Source organism: Nasonia vitripennis, chromosome 5, assembly GCF_009193385.2.
Source record: "Nasonia vitripennis strain AsymCx chromosome 5, Nvit_psr_1.1, whole genome shotgun sequence".
Classification (NCBI taxonomy): domain Eukaryota; kingdom Metazoa; phylum Arthropoda; class Insecta; order Hymenoptera; family Pteromalidae; genus Nasonia; species Nasonia vitripennis.
In genome coordinates this window covers 20,860,859-20,879,260 of record NC_045761.1, presented here as the reverse complement: position 1 = coordinate 20,879,260, position 18,402 = coordinate 20,860,859, and the positions used below count along the sequence as shown (strand labels likewise).

Here is an 18,402-nt window from a genome sequence, read left to right as displayed (position 1 = left end):
CGCGCGAGTTCACCCCTGCGTTTCTACGAGGAAAGTATCAACTCTCAGGTGAGTAAGACGAGGGAAGTAGAAAAGTGCCTGTGCGCCACCTACCTTAGCTGGTCCGAAACAGGGATAAATCATAAGCGGCGAGGAAAGTGAGAGGCCGAGCAGGAAGCGAGGCGCCACATTCACACACGAGCAGCTCGTGTGTGCGAAAGCAGCGCTACTCGGTGTGACGAGGATGCATCGTCTCCTTCTCTCGCGGATTCGAAGAAAAAAAGACGGGGGAATCTCGAAAACGAGCAAAAAGCCGAGTAGAGAGCTGAAAAGGAGGCCCCTCTCTCGAGCGGGCCGCGCGCGATAGGATCGGGAGCACACGAGTCGAAGAAAAGGCAAAAGCCTGCGTGTGCGCGGAGAGAGAAGGACACAAAGAGAGAGAGAGAGAGAGAGAGAGAGAGAGAGAGAGAGAGAGAAAGAGAGAGAGAGAAGGATTGCACATACGAAAGGCTAGATAGTCATCGCTCTTTCTCGACTGCGGCTTTCTGTGTGTGTATGTGTGCGAGCAGTCGCGAGTCAAGAAAAATCCCTTACATCAGATTAAAAGGCGCGATCTTCACCTGGGATCTGTTTTTATGCACGTGTGCAGTCTGTATGTAGGTAAAGGTATGAGAGTGGGACAGAGGGATGGTAGAACAAATCGCATTCCCTGGTATATAAGGATCGTCGACGCCCCCCTTGTTCGATTTCTATATATACATGTGTGTGTGTGTGTGTGTGTGTGTGTGTGTCTGTGTGTCTGTCGACGCGGGACCGCGAGACGGGAAATGAGCGAGAGAAGAGATAGGGTATGAAACATGAATCGCTAGAGGCGGATGGAATTGGAGCAGAGGCTCTGGTTTTGATGCATCAGAAGTTTACGTATATAGCTATAGCTGGTTGTGTTTTTGTTTTTATTCTGTGAGAGACTGCAGAATTTATCGTATTAGCCGGTACTTCGAATAACGATTTTTTTCAGAAGACCTTTAAAAACATACCCCAAAACGAACAAAAAATTCAAATCCCCGCAAAACGAGGTCCACGACGAAGCCTCTCGTGCGTTAATTGATCTCCATGCCCGAGCTCGAATTCCTTCGAGACGGTATCGGCTCGGCCGATCTCGAGTGACGGCTAGAACGCGAGTTTCATTGTCGTGCTGCGAGCAACGCGCGATTTCCCGATCTTCCGCGGAACATCTCAGCCGTCGATCTACTGGCGCCGCTGTATACACTCTGTACACGTGCGTTCTCACGATGGGGACGGAAAATTGCAGGCTGCGAGATTATACACGCCGCACGCGCGGTAGTGGAGTATATGCGTAGGTATCGGCCGCCGCCCATATCGTTGTGCGAGGGAGAGGGTGGAATTAGCCGTGGTCTTGGAAATTCATTTGGATATGCGGGGCCTCGAGGTTTCTTTTTCAAAAAAGTTGAAAATTATTGAAAGAGTTTGATTATTGTAAGGTTTAATATTAAAATCGAGTAGAAGTTTAGTAAGGCGACGCTAAAAATTGAGAGATTTCAAATCGAACTTGACGTACACTCATTGACACTTCCGAAAAGCTGTCGAGAGAATGATGAAAAATCATGCAGAAATGAAAATGTTCCGATGGGCAGGACTCGTATGTGAGTCATATGAATGAAGCAACAGTTATCCAACGAAAATCATTTAAAAGTTTTCACGAAAAAAATTTTAGTATAGCAACGAATATTGCGGGTGTGGCGTTCTCGTGATTTTTTCACAATCGCAAAATTACCAAGATACTATCGGCAGCTGCAGCATTATATTACGGCCGCGCGCAATTATTGGCACGGCAGCGCGCTTAACCTAAGGGAGAGCGACTGAGCCGACGATAAGCGGATGAACCGTTTTGAGAGTGTAAGAGCATAAGAGGCTAAGAGGGTTGCCGAACGAGAGGGTGGATATTCATATTAAAAGCATTTAGATAATCCCTTTTATTATTTTATTGCCATAAAAAGAGCTAATATCACGTTTCAAGAGATATCAAAGATATCATTCGTTGAAGCAAAACTGGAGCTATTTTGATCGCGATAAACGCGGTGATTCATCGCCTTATCGCACTCCATCCCAGACTGTTCTACATAAACAATTAGAAATCGTATTATCTAATTGTTTGAACTTTGACCAAAGTGTAATCAGCCGAGAGACTTTACAAAAAACTCTCGCTACTTCACACCACGGCTCTCGGACATATCAAAAGAAAAGAATAATGGTCAAAGCGGGGATAAGAAAAGCAAAGGATAAAAAAGGTATCTCATCAAAGTGAGAGAGGGATTGCGCGCGAGGAAAAAGTGAAAGAACCGAGGGGGGAGATCCTGCGTGACCGTAATTGTTGCACCGACCGTAGGATCAAGCGGATTCCGAAGCCGACTGGAAATCTATCTGGAAAAGTAGCCATTACCTTAATTGTCGGCCTATCGCTTGGTGTATCCTTACCTCAGACACAGCAATAACAATGACTCGTTTCGCGCACAACACTGTCGGATTTCTCGTATAGAAAAGTCTAAACAAGCCTAAACAAAGAGTTCAAAAACAATGTGACACCGTAACTCATTTCTTAAAGAGCACGCGTGTTTTGACACGTGTCTTGCATTATGAGAGTTTTGTTATACGTTTACATACACAAGTCTAATGTGACAAGAGTAGTCTCCTCTCCGTCTATACTCGACCATCTCGACGATCCACTTGATTTACGGTTAGGCAGTCTACTCCAGACATTTAAATTATAAGCTTGGCTAACACAATGCCACACTGCGCTCGCACCAGGAGTATATAGCACACGTGTGCGTGTTTTCGCATACAAATTGAACGCTGAATACGAATCCTAATCCGCTAATGAAGATACTCGCGACTAGCCCCTAATGAAGAGATAACGACTTTATTCCTCGCGAATTCCTACGCGATTTAATTTCATCGCTATAAGTAGATTAACAAAAAACAATCAACCTTCACAGCAAGCCGCATATCCTTAACGATCTTCATCGGCCTCATATATGCGCCGTAAAAGCCTCTCGCTGCGCGCCTAATAAAAGCGCGATTTATAAAGCGAATTAAAAATGCAAATGAAAAAGGGCAAAGAGAGAGAAAGAATCCCCGGCAAAATACGGCGTTATAAATATGAAATCGGGTCTGCGCTCGCGCAGCGAGGGCCTCTCTCGCAAGACACCCATAGCGCACTCGACTCGCGCTCGAGATTCCCGAGATTTATCGTAACTCGTTACCGAGCTTCAGATAGCTCGGCTCTGATACCTCGATCGTAAATTATCGGAAGCGTTGTGTTTAAAAGCGCCGAAGATACGCGCGTGTGTGTGCGCGCGCACGTATCCGGCGTGTGTCTTCTAAAATAATTTATTTTCATTTTCGCGATTTTCTAATGCTTGCCTGTGTGAGAGCGCGATGTGGAAGGACAAATTTTTACGCGAGAAAGGGAACACAATGGGAAGAGAGAAGCGTGACTCGTTTGTTTTGGGCTTTATGGGAGTTCTTCGGTGTACGAGTTCCTGAACCGCTTATTTTTCGAGATTCGAGGATAGATTCCCGTGTGCAATGGGCCGAGACTCGTCGCGGCTCTAATAAGGTATACGAGATTCGACCATTTGTAAATCGCACACCTAATTTATCACGCGACGAGCTTTTTACAGCAAAAACGAGTCCCCCTTTTAATTTACCCGCCCATAACAGTTTGTTTTCCCTCCTCTTCCTGCCTCCGTCTCTCTCACTCTTGCGGCTCTTCCTTGTTTAGAATCCCCGTCCTCCTGTTGGTCCTTTTTCGCGAGGTTCTCTCGCGTCACGGACTACACCCTATCCAGCCGGTGTATATACAGGAATAACAGCGGAGCCGAGAAGCCAGTGCTTATATAGCTACAGGTTGTTCGTCGCACGCGCGCGCTCGCTCAGGGGCATGTCTTATTATATGAGCCCCGTGTAAATGAATCTACCGGGTGGATCCTGAGAGCCTCGCGCTCTACGGCTTCCCGGACGTGTTGCGTTGCTTGTATATAGTTTTTACGGCGCCGTAGTGGGAAATTTCGCTTTTTGAGGATTGAATCACCCGTTCGGTTATCGGTGTGATTCGCGTATTTTGAGTGATGCAATTCACGAAGACACGTATGATTACCGCATTTGTACAAAATAGCACGTTATTGCGGAGCTGCAGAAGGTGTTATTATAATTACACGACGTGTAAGTGCGTTATTCCCGGGTGAACGAGAGGATCGTTATAATCGCGAAAAGGCTTCCATAAAGCGAATTGCTGCAGTTCGCGCTTTAATAACGCGGCATTAAAAGGCAATAAAGCTCGGAACGAAAAAAAATCGAATCACTCACCGTATAATCAGCTTAATACACTCGCGAAAAAGCTTCGGTCCAGATTGAATTTCAGCGAATCATCGGAGAACACAAGCCCTCGAAGCTTCGATGCTCACCCGTTACATTTTACAACTGTATCGGCCGAGTTTTATAGTTGCGTCAGTGTGAGAGAGTGCATTAACCATCGCGGGATCGCGCTGCGTGATATCGTTCCAACGAGAGAAGAAGAAGAGGAGCCGAAGCGAGTATACATACGTTCGAGTCAAAATCGTAATTACACGGCCTGTGTGGGAGAGGAGAGTGAGGGAGGCTCTCGGTGGTATTACAAGCTTTCGAGCGGGTAAAATAGTCGGGGCGCCGTTACGTCGTTTCCACGAAACGATATGCGTGTTTTGGATTCCTGCGAGTAGTTATTTTCTAAAATTTTTGCCCGAGTTCGCTCTTATTTTGAAGAGAACAATGAAGGCACCTCAATTCGAAGTAGGATCTCTGATAGGGAGATTGTTTGGATAGTTTTTGTGAATATTTAAAGTGGGGGCAATCTACTTTGCGTTTAGTTCTAAACCAATTGCGATAACCACACGTTACGGAGTATATATTGTAATGAACGCTTGCTTCAAAATTACCCATCCTATTTTCCCAAGGATCGACTTCCTTAAACACGAGTTCGAGAACGTAGTTTTCTCTAACTCGTTTAATGACAGCTCCAAGTCTTCCCCGTAACCACATGCGTGGCTGTACTTTATTATAAACCTTACGATATTTTCAGCCGACATCCACTTCACTTCGGTACACCGACATTGCACTACTGCGACGAAAATAGATACATCAGCTGAATTCCCCAACACTTTCCACGCGACGACGTTATCAACTTATCCACACACGAGTCGCGTAACTTCTCCCCAACACCCCCTCAGGACTCGAAACTCTCGTCAAGTTTGGATTTCCTTGATCCAGCCGGGGGCCACGATTATAATGATTAATTAGCGGCGCTTATCAAAGACGTAATTACCGATCTTGATACAGCAATCTTCGCTCGCGGTCATCTCCAAAAGGTCGCGTCGTCTCTAAGAAGCTCCGAATATTCGGAGGTAAGTTGGATGAGTGAAAGGGGAAGATATTGATACACACTGGTAATTTGAAAAGGACGCGACCGCGACCTTGGCGAGAATTTCGATCGATGGGATATCAATTAGTCGCGCGTCGATGAAGGAGTACAGCCATTGGGTTATTAATCGTTGAGGCGAATCGCCATTGAAGATACTTAATAATGACAATAACATTTTATTCATTATTCGTTCGCAAAGGACCCGAAGCATTGCTCGCTTTACGGCCACGAAAGGATTAGCCAAACCGTAAATAGGTCGCAAGGATCGTCGTGACTCACGAGATCCCCTTCGACGTTTTATCCTTCCAATGCAAACATACTCGCGAAAAGTGTTACGCCACACATCTCTCGAGACGCAGAGCTTTATACGGTATTTTTATCGGACGGTTCGCAGAAGGGGTACATACGTATTGTCTCTCGGAAGGACAGAAAATCACTTTAATGCATCTTTCCGAGAGATAGAACAATAGACAATAATACCCTTTATGCGCGCGAGCGAGCGGCGCAGCTTCCATACAGACAGAGAGAGAGAGAGAGAGAGAGAGAGATAGAGAGACTCGTCGATCCGTAAGCGAACGTCTGATGCATCAATGGAAGGGCGCGTTATGTTGCTTTCTCTCGCGGCGCGTCTTGGCTTTCTTTGTCTCTTCGCTGAATGGCCTCTCTCTCTCTCTCTCTCTCTCTCTCTCTCTCTCTCTGTAAAGGAGGTACCGTTGACGCGAGCTTTTCCATTTCGAGAAGACGACGACTTCCTGCCGGGGAGGTATTAGATTTTAGCCTGGACTGTTGTGTGTGAAGCGAAAAGCGAGCCGCTTCAACGAGGGGGAGCTCGAGAGAGATGAGGTTCTTAACTAATGGTTTGGTGAATTGGAAGATTGATTGAGATAGTTCGCGAAGAAGTGCTAATGTCTCTTATTGACGTCGAGTGCTATTGAATTATTTTCGAAGGCGCGATGTTGTCTCTGATTACGCTTGGATGATCAATAGACACTTTTAGTAATCTACGATAAACGAGATCCTGGCTCCCTTCCGATTTTGAAGAGGATCTAGGTCTTGAAAAGATAACACCTCGCGGCACACTCTTGACAAATAAATTTCCATCGCACTTTTCTCGACCTCGAAAGCCGCATACAACTCCATCCTCTGGCCTCCACCGCATACACATGTAAATGGGCCATATATGGCTCCTCTTCCCTTCTCCTTCTCTCCATACAGGCTACACACAGTCCGAGCGCGGCTCGTCGAAGGATGAGCCATAAATTTCGCGGTATCGCCTGGAGAGCGGAAGACCTTCTCTCTCTCTCTCTCTCTCTCTCTCTCTTGGCTGCTGCAGTGGTCTCGGTCTGAAATCGATTCCACGGGGGATATATCGCACAGCGGCGGCGCGAGTTATGTCACGGGAGGGATCGTCTCTCGCATCTCTCTCCTCCTACACCGTTAATCCTGGAATTAGCCGAGCGCTGAAAAGCTCGAGCCTCTCTCTCTCTCTCTCTCTCTCGAGTCGTTCTCCCAGCCACACTCGCGCGTTTGCCCTTAATGTCTGTATTCATCTCGTGCGTGTATGTATAATACACCATGTGGCTCGGGCTTTCAATGATTCGCGGGCTATATTATTGCAAGTGAGTGTGATTACTGATATTAGCGAGGGCTAAGAGCCGACTCGCATCTTTATACGTATAAATTCTTTTCACTAGCTGTCTTATCGATAGTATTTTGTAACCTTATCAGTCTCCCAAGCGCCGACGATGATTCGCGAAATTCGGTTACGAAACGTTTAATCTTCGTCCCTGTTGAAAATTGAAAACAAAGCCGCCTCGAAAGAAAAGCAAATTTCTGCGGGGGTATTTCCACGCGGGACATTCCGTTCGATCGGAATCCACGCGATTAGAACGATAGCGAAAAAAAACGAGCCGAGAGAAGAGGCAGCTTCTCTTTCGGAGAGATTATCGGCCTCGACAATGCGCGGATAGATATGTATCGGCAGCTGCGATTCACGCCGGCACGTCTTAATCGTGCCGAGTATTCTCTCTCGCAGCTTCGGGCGATTTTTGCACGGCTCGCGCGAACGTTTCTCCAGTATAGGCGGCGGGTAAAAATAGAATATCGCGTGTACGTCACGTTGATGCGCGCGATGTGTTTGTTTAACATAAATTAAGGGGGAATGAGTTTTGTGTGTTTTTGCTATATCGAGAGCTCGATGCACATGATCCTTACCTTGTGTTTTTCTTTTGTTTTTTTTCGGCTGAAGTTAAGAGCTATCACAGGAATCTGCTGCCATTTTTCGGGAAACGAAACAGTGAGTTGGAAGGTCCGGTATTAGCTCTGCAACAAACGATTAAGAGTCCATTAGTGATAATTACGATTATACTTTATGAGCAGAGGTAACGAAAGCTGAAACCTCAATCAGTCATAATAAACCGTACAATATTATCCTCATCAGCCACCCCCTACTCGCGAATCGACATCAAAAGAAGGAGAAGGAAAAGAAGAATAAGCGCAGCCCATACACCTGCAGAGCGCTCGCATCCATCGAATTCTCAAGTCCAGATCGGCGTGTCGTCGCATGCAAAGCAGCGGCTCCACATTTGCATACAGTGGTCGAGCGCTTTATACATATTAATGTTCAGCCCGCGACGACTTCCTCCGATTGTTCTTATCATCGACATTGCCACATCCCCCCCCCCTCCCTTCCAATTTCGTCTCGCTCTTGCTCACAACACGTGCTCGATTGTTCTTTTTTTATAAATCTTCGATTGCTTGTTTTTTCCGAGCTCTCATCTCCGACGTCGATTCTTTTTTTGCGAACCGATTGCAGATTATAAGTGTGTGTATGTGACACGTGTGCCGATGGATTTTGCATGCGCGCGACAAACGTCGGAGGAGTGATGAGCTGGTTTCATTAATTATTTACAAGAAAGAGCCGAGCGATCGACTCGGCTGTGTGCTGCTGTGCTGATAAGAGAGCGGACATCGGTACAGTTAACGATTACGGAACGCGTCTCAATTATCGCTGCTGGACTGGATTTTTTTTTCAAGTCGTGGCTTCGCTCGGCATTTAATATACGCTGTTTTTTAAGAAAGTGTGATCGTTTACACCGGTACGTGTATATAAAACGCATTTGAAAAAAAAACAAACGTTTGTTGAACATCAGCGAGAACAATTATAGAAATCGATACGGATTATAAATTAACGGCATTATACCGTTCGCAGCATAGTAGCTTATGCGAATGTAACCGATACGGAAAGTCCCGCCGGCGGATTTTCAAGTCGAAAAGCCGCTTGCCTGGCGCGCGCGTTCGTATAATTATAAGCCCGCGAGCTTATAATCTCGCATATTACGAGTAAGAGAGAGAGAGAGAGAGAGAGAGAGAGAGAATCGTCGGCGAGCGCTCGGGGGCCGTCGATATTATTTCCTTGTCAATAACATAAATACGGAGATGTTATTGACGCGAGCTCTTTTTTCGCCTCGATAGGTACTATACTCTCCATCGAGCGCAATAATATAACATTGTATCGAATTTTTCCATACGAATAAGAATAACCATAAACGGTTGCAGTCCACACACACGAGAGAATTTATCCATTATCAAATAGCGCGACCCTCTTTTATTTTCGCGAAATACACAGCAGCATAAAGGTATGTATCTGCGCGAGTGAAATTTGTTCGAGGCCGAGACAATGCATCGGTTATGTATTCGGGGGATAAAAAAGACATTCCCCGAGCGATATCGCCGAGGACAATAAAACAAAAGGGTATCGGATACGAATATAACGAGAGAAAATCGAGCGAAAGACTGTATGCGGACGATCTCTCTCGACGGGCGCATGTTGTAGACTGTCGGCGGCGAGACGCACACTGGTATAGGGTTTGTTGGAAAAATCCCCCTACCGCGCGTGCTCGTGTGTGTGGGTAGTGTGGTGAACGTAAATTCAGCCCTTCGAGAAACGACTGGGGCGCCGTGATACGTGGGAGAGATATCGGGGAGTTATACGTGTCGATCATACGACTCGTAATACGAACTGAGATGATTTTTGCAGAGGGAGGATGATTAATCATATGGGCGATGATAACGAGTGAAGACGCACTTTGCGCTTTTTATTGTTATAAATAAAGTATAAATTATATACCTAGACTTGTTAATACGTTTAAAAACCTGAATTATACGAAATTCAACGTTCACTTTTAACAAATCTATTGCAGGTAGAGCCTCCTGACATTTCAGAGCATACACCAAAGCGCAAACCCCCAACACACCATATCCATATGCACGTGTCATATGACATGCTTTACGCTGTGTGTCATGTGAACCTGCGCAAATAAACGCACGTGAAGAGCCGAAGGAAGCAAGAGGCAGATAGAGAGAATGGAACGTCTGAGTAAAGAGTCAGGCTCTCCGCCGGCTGCTGCCGAGGATTAAACGGACCGATAGCGATCTGCCCAACGCGAGCACACAATGCTTTCTAAATGCATAAAGTGTGGCTCTACGATCGCGCGCACATGCGCCGCTGATAACGATGATTGCGGTGCGCCGTAATGGCGATGCTCGCTTGGATCAATCCTTTGATTGACTTTCCATTTTTCATCGGCTCGATGTTTTCTAAATGGGCCATCGAAGTGCGTAAACAACCGTCCGACGGCATCCAGAAACCTCACATTTTGTCTCAGACCGCGAGCCTCCTACAATACACACATACCCAATTGCACTCTATCGCAGCCACATATCAAGCCGAGTTCGCGGACTCTGCAACCTCTCGGTAAATAGTACCGGACTCTCTCTCTCTCTCTCTCTCTACCTTTGCACTATCACCCACACTAACGGGCGCACACACCGGCACAGCGCGATCCGCATTCCACGAGTGGAACAACCGGTACACGTCCTCAGTGGTTCTCACTGCGCTATACCCTCGGGCCATCCGTCAAAGGCCATAAGGGAGTGTAAGCTACCGTTTCCGCCGAACAGAGCTAGAGGCAAAAACGGAGGATGCAGCGCTTGACGAATGATCGCTCGCTGTACCGATCGATTTGTCAAACTTCCTTTTTTCCTTTTGCTCCGTTCGAAGCCACACGAGTAGCTCGCTGTACATTTCCGTCCGGATATTTATGGTTGAAATGTACGAAGCGACGATACTAATAGCGCAGGTGCCGTTACAACGAGGAAGCGTTGACTCACATTAGGTTACGGCGTGTTTTATCCTGCGCGCGACTCACCGGCCTGTGTTTCTCACGATCGGCGCACAAGTAAACCACTTACGCGCAATCACGAAGCGCCAGGAGACTGTCTTCTTTTGTATAGGCTATCTCTCTTGCGCTATCTAAATTTACTCTCTTAAGCCGCGTTTACGAAGTGTATGTTCTCGAGGATTTTTTCACGATGTATTAAACTAAGCGCAGTTTTGAGTAATGCGATACCCGTCTGTTAGTCTTATCGTCGGATATGATCATTAGGGTACCTGCAACGAGATAAAGTTACCTTATATTAGATGAAATTTTATGCGATGGTATACTTGGTATAAATTCGAATCACGAGAGGAGATTATCGAGTTTCAGACCGAATCATTAAATTATGTATCGAACAATGAGTATTTAACATCTCAAGTTGAAGATCTGCTACGGCAGCGAGAAAGCGATATCTCGGACTCCCGCAATTACTTCGTAAAGCTCAATCACTCCGCTATATGGTCTGGACTGAGACGGGCTTCCTTTGCTTTGGCTCGATCGGGACTGGAAAATTTCATGGTAGGCGAATCAAGTCAGTTCGGTGTAGCTCCACCACACCCTCCTATAATTAGCCATCGAGATTCGTGCTTTGAGATTCGATGCTGCGTGGAGGAAATTGCAGGCGAGGTTTTTGAAGCTGCTTCCTGAGTTTTCGAAACGTCTGTCAAAACTGATACGATTTTAACAGGCCTAGGTAACTGCAATTCTGTTTTTCAACGTAACTCGTGTTATACCTTTTCCGAGTGAATAAATTTCTTATACACCAATGTTTCTTCCAGGAGACATTCAATTTTCAACTGGCCAGCAAAGCTCCGTTGTAGTCGGTAAAGTGTTCAGCGAAAGAACGCGCACGCAGTGAAACAAAAGGTTCCACGGAACTCCCGGGGTATCTACTACTACATACACTCCGCTTCGTCCCAAAGGGATATTGTTCAGTCGCGGTGGTACTACCTCTCAGTGCCATTGCTTCTGATTTATGTAGGTTCGAGGGAAAGTCCAGTTGCTGTGTATATTCGAACCCCTGCGTATATAAACTGTCACTGATATTATGGGACACGAAGTTTATACTGCGTATACCTCGTAACCCACAGTACGATATTTTTTGATTGTTAAAAGCATCGTTATACGAAAAATAAAATACTTGTATCGATTTGCTCATTGGCCAGGGTAGGTTTGGGCTCTGGTGAAATTGAAACGTTAAGTAGCTCACAGGTGAGCTCGCGGGCGGCGCAGGCAAGAAGATTAGCATGCCCTCTCATAGCCATAAGAGGCTCGCTCTTAACTTTGTTAAAGCTGAAGACAGTCAGGGTAGCCTAGAAAGGGACGGAGTACCGCCGACCAAAGTAGAGAGTGTATACGCTTGAACTTTTGAAGAAAACTGGTAAATAGATCGCTTGTCGAAACGAAGGCGAAAGGTACATTTGAGAATTTTCTAATCAGCTACGAAATACAAGCAACCACCATTAGACGTTTCTTAAATGAAGCGATTCGTGATACGAATCTATCTCCCTCCTTACAAGAATAAACTATCAAGATATTTCATCTGTTTCTTCCGTGATCGGCTAGATTGCACGCGTGTATAATGAGGAATCATCAAATTCATTAAAATTGTTATCCAAGCTATGTCTGCGTCGTGTTCGCAAAAATTTATCAGTGCGGTATAATCGCGGCAACCATCATCAATCTTAGCTCTCTCGGGGTTTGCGCTCAAGTTCTTATACAGCTCGGTTTTACGCGCTCGTGTGCTCGATCGTGCAATTATTTAGCGTGTGATATGTATGCACACAGAGAAAGTGAAAGGGAATAATTCGTCGCATCCTCGAGCGCGCGAGAACCTTTCTTTTTGCGATACTTCTCGCTCTCTATAGACTAGTGCCATTCCTAGCGCGTTGCTCGTTTCGATCCTTTTAAAGGAAGACGAGCAAATTACGCAATAATCTCTTGATGCGTCTAATGAATCGTATTTTTGTGTCTCTTTCTGCTGGTATAATATGATATCAATCATAACTGTAGGTCATCACTCTTATTTGATCAAATGAATTCAATAAACGCGAGGATACTTATTGAAAGCTGCCTTTTTTAAAAGAAACTTTACACCGAAGAATCGGCCTCTAAGGACCAGGGATAACCATTCACGCCAAGATTAATAGACTGCAAAGAATGAAACTTTTCTGCGGCCGGCTATGCGAAAGGAAGAGCAGAGAATAGAGAAGCTCATCCAGCTCTCCTCCCGCATTGCCTCTCGCACATGAGTCACTATACGGCTATCCTTTCTACCTCGTTCCCCTCCCCCTCTCCTCCTCTTCTGCTCTTTTTTCGACTTCTCTTTTTCTCTTCCTCTCTCGCGCTGAGCGCACAGGCTTTAATCGGAAGGTACTTAACCGAAGCGTAGTATGGAATTATAAATGATAGCTCGTATTCTCGTGGCCCTCGATACGGGCGAATAGTGCCATATATACGCGCAGCACAGAGAGTGACCGACGCTCGCGAGCGCGCAAACCATTTTCCCACGAGCTTCGTTATACCACGTCCCCTTTCTGCCTTCCTTAGTGCACAGAGATAACGTGTGTAGCCGTGTATATAATATGTGGACGATTCCTGTCTCCGTATTGTCGTGGGCTGGAGAAAGGGTTGGTGACTTGGTGAGCAGGGCGCCTGAACAATTGATGATAAGGAATAAGCAAGAGGTTGGTATTAGCAAACAGATACGCGACTGTGATTCGGTATAGGTTGGATGGGCTGGATACTAGCGGAATGGTATGGACTTATTGAGAACAAGTCTAAAGGGTGAATACTGTGTATCTCTGTTCACGCGATTGTAATAGAAAATGGAAAAATAGAATCAAAAGTCTTCAATTGAGGCAAGACATTTTTGGTAGGATTTTTTCACCAGTGTAGAATTGTTGTGGAAATTATTTACCATTTTATGAAGTATAATATGGGGTTCATTTCATTACGTGAATTCAATTTAACCCACGTATAATATAGTATTGCCCTAGTAAAAAATATATGGAAATCAGGTCACGTCTTTTAGATATTTTTCGGATATTTTGCAATCTTATTCACGCGCTCGCAAGTTGATAAACTGAACCTGCGTCCTTCAGATCCAAAGGTAGAGACTCTGTAATTAGCCAAACGGTACCGTTAATAAAATATTTAGTTTTAGAAAATATCAGCTACAACTTACGGCGCCGACGACTACTACTTGTGTTTAAACATCATTATCGCTTGGAAAAGCCGATTTTTGCCCCTGGTTGTACAATGTACTATTCCTTTCGCTATGCACGAAAAGTAACAGAACAAATAAATCGGTTTTAGTAATAATAAACTTTTGTTACTGAGGATACGTTGTTTAAAAAAACCAGTACTTATGTATTGTAGATACTATATCAATTTATAAGACGTCTCTACCGCACTCTACAAAAGCTCAATTATACATTCGCAAAAGAAGAAAGTTTTATTGCCTGACGGTCGGTAAGCAGCTACTTTGGTCCCTATTTAGCAAAAATCGTGCATGTGTTTATAGATTATTAATAGATTTAGTTTGCAAAGCATTGAGTTGATAATTTAATGTTATAAATTTAATGTTACCTTCAATTTTCACAGTTTAAATTTCGAAGAAAAATCTGTATATTAATTTACTGCCAAAGTTATTATAATAACCACACATATAAATAATAATATATCTGGAAAAAATGATTCAAAACTAATTTTAATAATAATTTATTTTTGTTAAAATACTAAACGTTATAATTCCTGAATTAAACAAAAATTCGAAATTAGTTTAATGTACTAGTTTAAATGTAAACTTCTGTTCAGCAATATTTTCAAACTGCACTATTGTATTTCTTTTTCGTATTTTATCACTTGAATTATTTTCATGCAGCAATTTCCATGATAAATAATAACAAATAATTATCCTACTGTAATGTTTTATATCACAGTTCGGCAAACGTACAGTACTGTAAAACTCTCCCTTGAAAGTCTCATCGCACTATTTACATACTGAGAATATAATTTCCTATATTATGCTATAATAGCATGTTGATATTCGATATGTGTTTTCATAATAATCTTACGGCTGCGTGAACAATTTGCATAGTAAATAGTGGAAAAGTAATTATTTCAGGAATCGATATGGAATTGTTGTGTATATACTTTGGAGAGCTCGCATTTATAAATCGCATCTCAACCGTATATTTTTTAACTTATCTAATGTCTATAATTTATACCGGAATTTTACATTATAATAAATATAAATGCATACACGATGTAGGATTTTAAAAGTTATTTTGGAAAAAAATGATTCTACGATATAATCCAACTAAATGTACAAATTGTAAATTGAGTTTGTTTCGGACTGTGTAATTAATATGCTTTTTCTTCATAATTCTGGTTTACATATAAAATATTTCAAGTCCTTTACATAAATCTGTCTTTTAGAAAATAGAAACATATAAATCGTGAATCTTTAACAAAATAAGTATTGATAGGAATAAATCAGTTTTTAATCAAACAATTTTTTAAATTATTTTCTAAATGGAGGTATTCGATGGGCAGTATTATAAGACTTGTCAGTGGTTTTTACATGTTATAGGATTATGGCCCTATTACAATGCCGTTACCCTAAGCGGGTCTTGGGCGTTGTCGTCCAGATCGGACGGGTGGGTGCCTATCACCACTACACAGCGCGTCCTTAGGTTGCGGATAGAGGAACAGCCCCTGAGAAAGAGGTTAGCTGCGAATAAATTGAATAAGCAGCCGCGGACAGCCGATAGGAACAGGCGTGGGCGTGAGCCCACACTGTCGAACGCATTCATCTAGAAACACTACGCAAGCACCACAACAACAAAAACACTTCACATTATCTCTTATCTCTCAATCTATCTCTTTCATCACACATTACAAAAATGGGCAAAAATCCTGCTGCCGAGGAGGATGCGGGAGCAATGACAACTGCCCCGAAAGGGGATGTGTAGAATGATTCGTCACCTGGTCTTACGCGGTAACGATGCCAGCGAAGGCGCGCTGCCTTGCAGGGAGGCGTTAGGATGCGAGAATGAAACCGTAGTGTGTCTGACGACGAGTTGACACTGTCCTCGTCAAAGTCGGAAAACTCTCATACTTAGTTCTAGAGAGGTATGGGGGTTATCACCTCTAGAACGGTGGACTCACCTGCGATCGGAACAGGATCCGAAGCGCGCGGGTTTAACATACTATCATGGCTCAAAAAAATCAAATCCGAACCAAAAGGGACTTAAGGGTCGGAACTTGGAATGTTCGCAGTTTATACAGAGCAGGAGCGTTTAAAGAACTCGTAAAGGAAGCTGATAGGTACAATCTAGATTTGGTAGCAATACAGGAATCGCGGTGGCCAGATGGCGGAGTACTAGCATCGGGTAACTTCACGTACCTGTATGGGGCCGGGAGTGGGGGATCTCTAGGCACCGGATTTCTCGTAAGCAAAAGCATCATACATTCGGTTAAAAGTTTCAAATCCGTCAATGATAGGCTCTCGTACATCATTATCGAAGGTGAATGGTATAGATATGTATTTATTAATGTACACTGTCCTACGGAAGACAAAAAAGAAGAAGCTAAGGATCTCTATTACGAAACTTTAGAACAGGTAATCGACCAGTTCGCGTCTTACGACACAAGAATAGTATTAGGCGATTTCAATGCTAAAATAGGTAGGGAGGAAATGATTAAGCCTACTATAGGGAAGGAAAGCCTGCACGAAGCCAGCAATGATAACGGTATTAGGGTCATAAATTTCGCGGCGGCAAAAGATCTTATAATCAAAACTACGTGTTTTAAGCACAAGGACATCGCCGGATGGGGCCACACAGAACCAAATTGATCATTTCCTCATTGAAAAAAGATGTCATACTAACGTTCTCGACGTAAGGGCTTACAGAGGGGCAGATAGCGACTCGGACTACTTCCTAGTAGTAGCCAAATTAAGAGCTAGACTAGTAGCGAATCAAAATAGTAAGCGAGCAAACAAGGTAGAAAGCTTCGATATTGAGAAGCTACGAGATAGAACAGAGCGAATTAGGTACCAGATATAAATTAATAACAGGTTTCAGGCACTTGAAGAAGCAAGCACATCGCCGGAGGGGAATGACGAACCGAATAGCTTATGGGGGGACATCGAAAAAACGGTAAAAGAGGCCGCGAACAAAGTACTGGGTAAAAAGAAAAAGCCAAAGAGCAAATCATGGTTTGAGGAAGAGTGCGAACTCTGGTTTGAAAGGCGCAAAAAGGCTAAATTAGATAGCTTACAAAATAGAAGCGATAGGACCGTAGAAGAGTATTCTAATTCCTTCTTCTATTGGAAGGAATCTATCATTATACCGATTTTTAAAAAGGGGGATAAGACAGACTGCAATAACTATAGGGGTATCTCACTTTTAGCAACGTGCTACAAAGTTCTGTCAAACGTAATACAAGCTAGACTCACTCCATTCGCGGAAGATATAGTAGGAGATTATCAGTGCGGATTTCGGCGCAACAGATCGACGAGCGATCAAATGTTTACCATAAGACAGTTGTTAGAGAAAAAGTGGGAATTTTGCGAAACCATACATCAACTATTTATAGATTTTAAAAAAGCGTACGACTCTATTAAGCGAAGCAAAATGTATCAAATTCTAGTACTTCTCGATGTACTGAAAAAACTCGTGAGATTAATTCAAATATGTCTGAACGGAAGCACGGGAAAGGTCCGAGTAGGCGGTAATGTATCAGAACCCTTCATGATACGCGATGGTTTAAAACAAGGGGCTGGACTCTCTACGGTGCTGTTCAACTTAATGTTAGAGTATGCCGTTAGAAAAATGCAGGTTAGCCAGCTGGGCGCAACGCTTAATGGAACAACGCAGATACTAGGCTACGCAGATGATTTGGATATACTGGGGGATTGTAGGCAAACGGTAGCAAGAAACGCGGAAATCCTCATAAAAGCGGTGGAGTATGCAGGGTTAGAAGTGAGTGAATCAAAAACAAAGTACATGATTGTGGATAAGCTAGGCATCTGCAGAGGGGAGGAAGATCTCAGAGTTGGGAATTTAACTTTTAGTCCAGTAAAATTAGCTGTAAAATCGCCATGCGGTAGAAATGGCTGCATTTTGGATATTTGGTAAATCGGGATCGGAAAAGCCGATTCTGAAATTTGCAGCTTCCTAGAACGAGGGGTTCTATGCGAAAACAGCGTGCGAAAGTTATTTTTGCTTATATCTCGAGATCGGCTTGACCTATGAAAAAATGGCTGGCATCAATGGAAAGAGCGTTAAATTTTGCATTGGAAACGATTTTTTACTCGATTCCGATGAGCTCAAAGTTCCGAGATAATTAATGAAAAAGAAATTTGCTTGGTGTAGAGGCAGAGGAGGGGAGCGCGCAGACGACATGGCCGTTGCCGCTCTCTCCGCGCGCAGCGGCGGGACGGCGGGAACCGAGCCGCGCTTGAATGCGTCATGCGAAAATATCATTTTTGATTTCGCGGCGACATCCGGAAAACTTATTGTATGAACTTTTTATTAATATTATCGAAATTAGCTATATGATTATTAAGTATGTATAGTTAATTATGAATTAAATAAGTAATAAATGTTCTCAACAATATAGCTATCCAATGAGCGGAAAAATGGCATTACCTTGCATCCCAAATTTGAATTAACCGGTGCACCAATGACGCTGAAAAAATGAAATAGTCATATTTCA

At 43.8% G+C, this 18,402-nt stretch overlaps 1 protein-coding gene across 5 annotated transcripts in view; it reads right to left on the bottom strand.

The window, feature by feature from the left end:
- Positions 1 to 18,402, bottom strand: part of LOC100115435 (protein N-terminal asparagine amidohydrolase) — a 76,009-nt gene that overhangs the window by 9,498 nt on the left and 48,109 nt on the right. For 4 of the 5 annotated variants that reach the window (XM_032600998.1, XM_003426451.5, XM_032600997.1 and 1 more), the window contains one exon: positions 7,670 to 7,777. The gene's annotated coding sequence lies outside the window, so the exon portion shown is untranslated. Of the gene's footprint in view, positions 1 to 7,669; positions 7,778 to 7,878; positions 8,081 to 18,402 lie in introns of those variants that run through there. The other variant, XM_032600999.1, reaches the window with a different exon arrangement.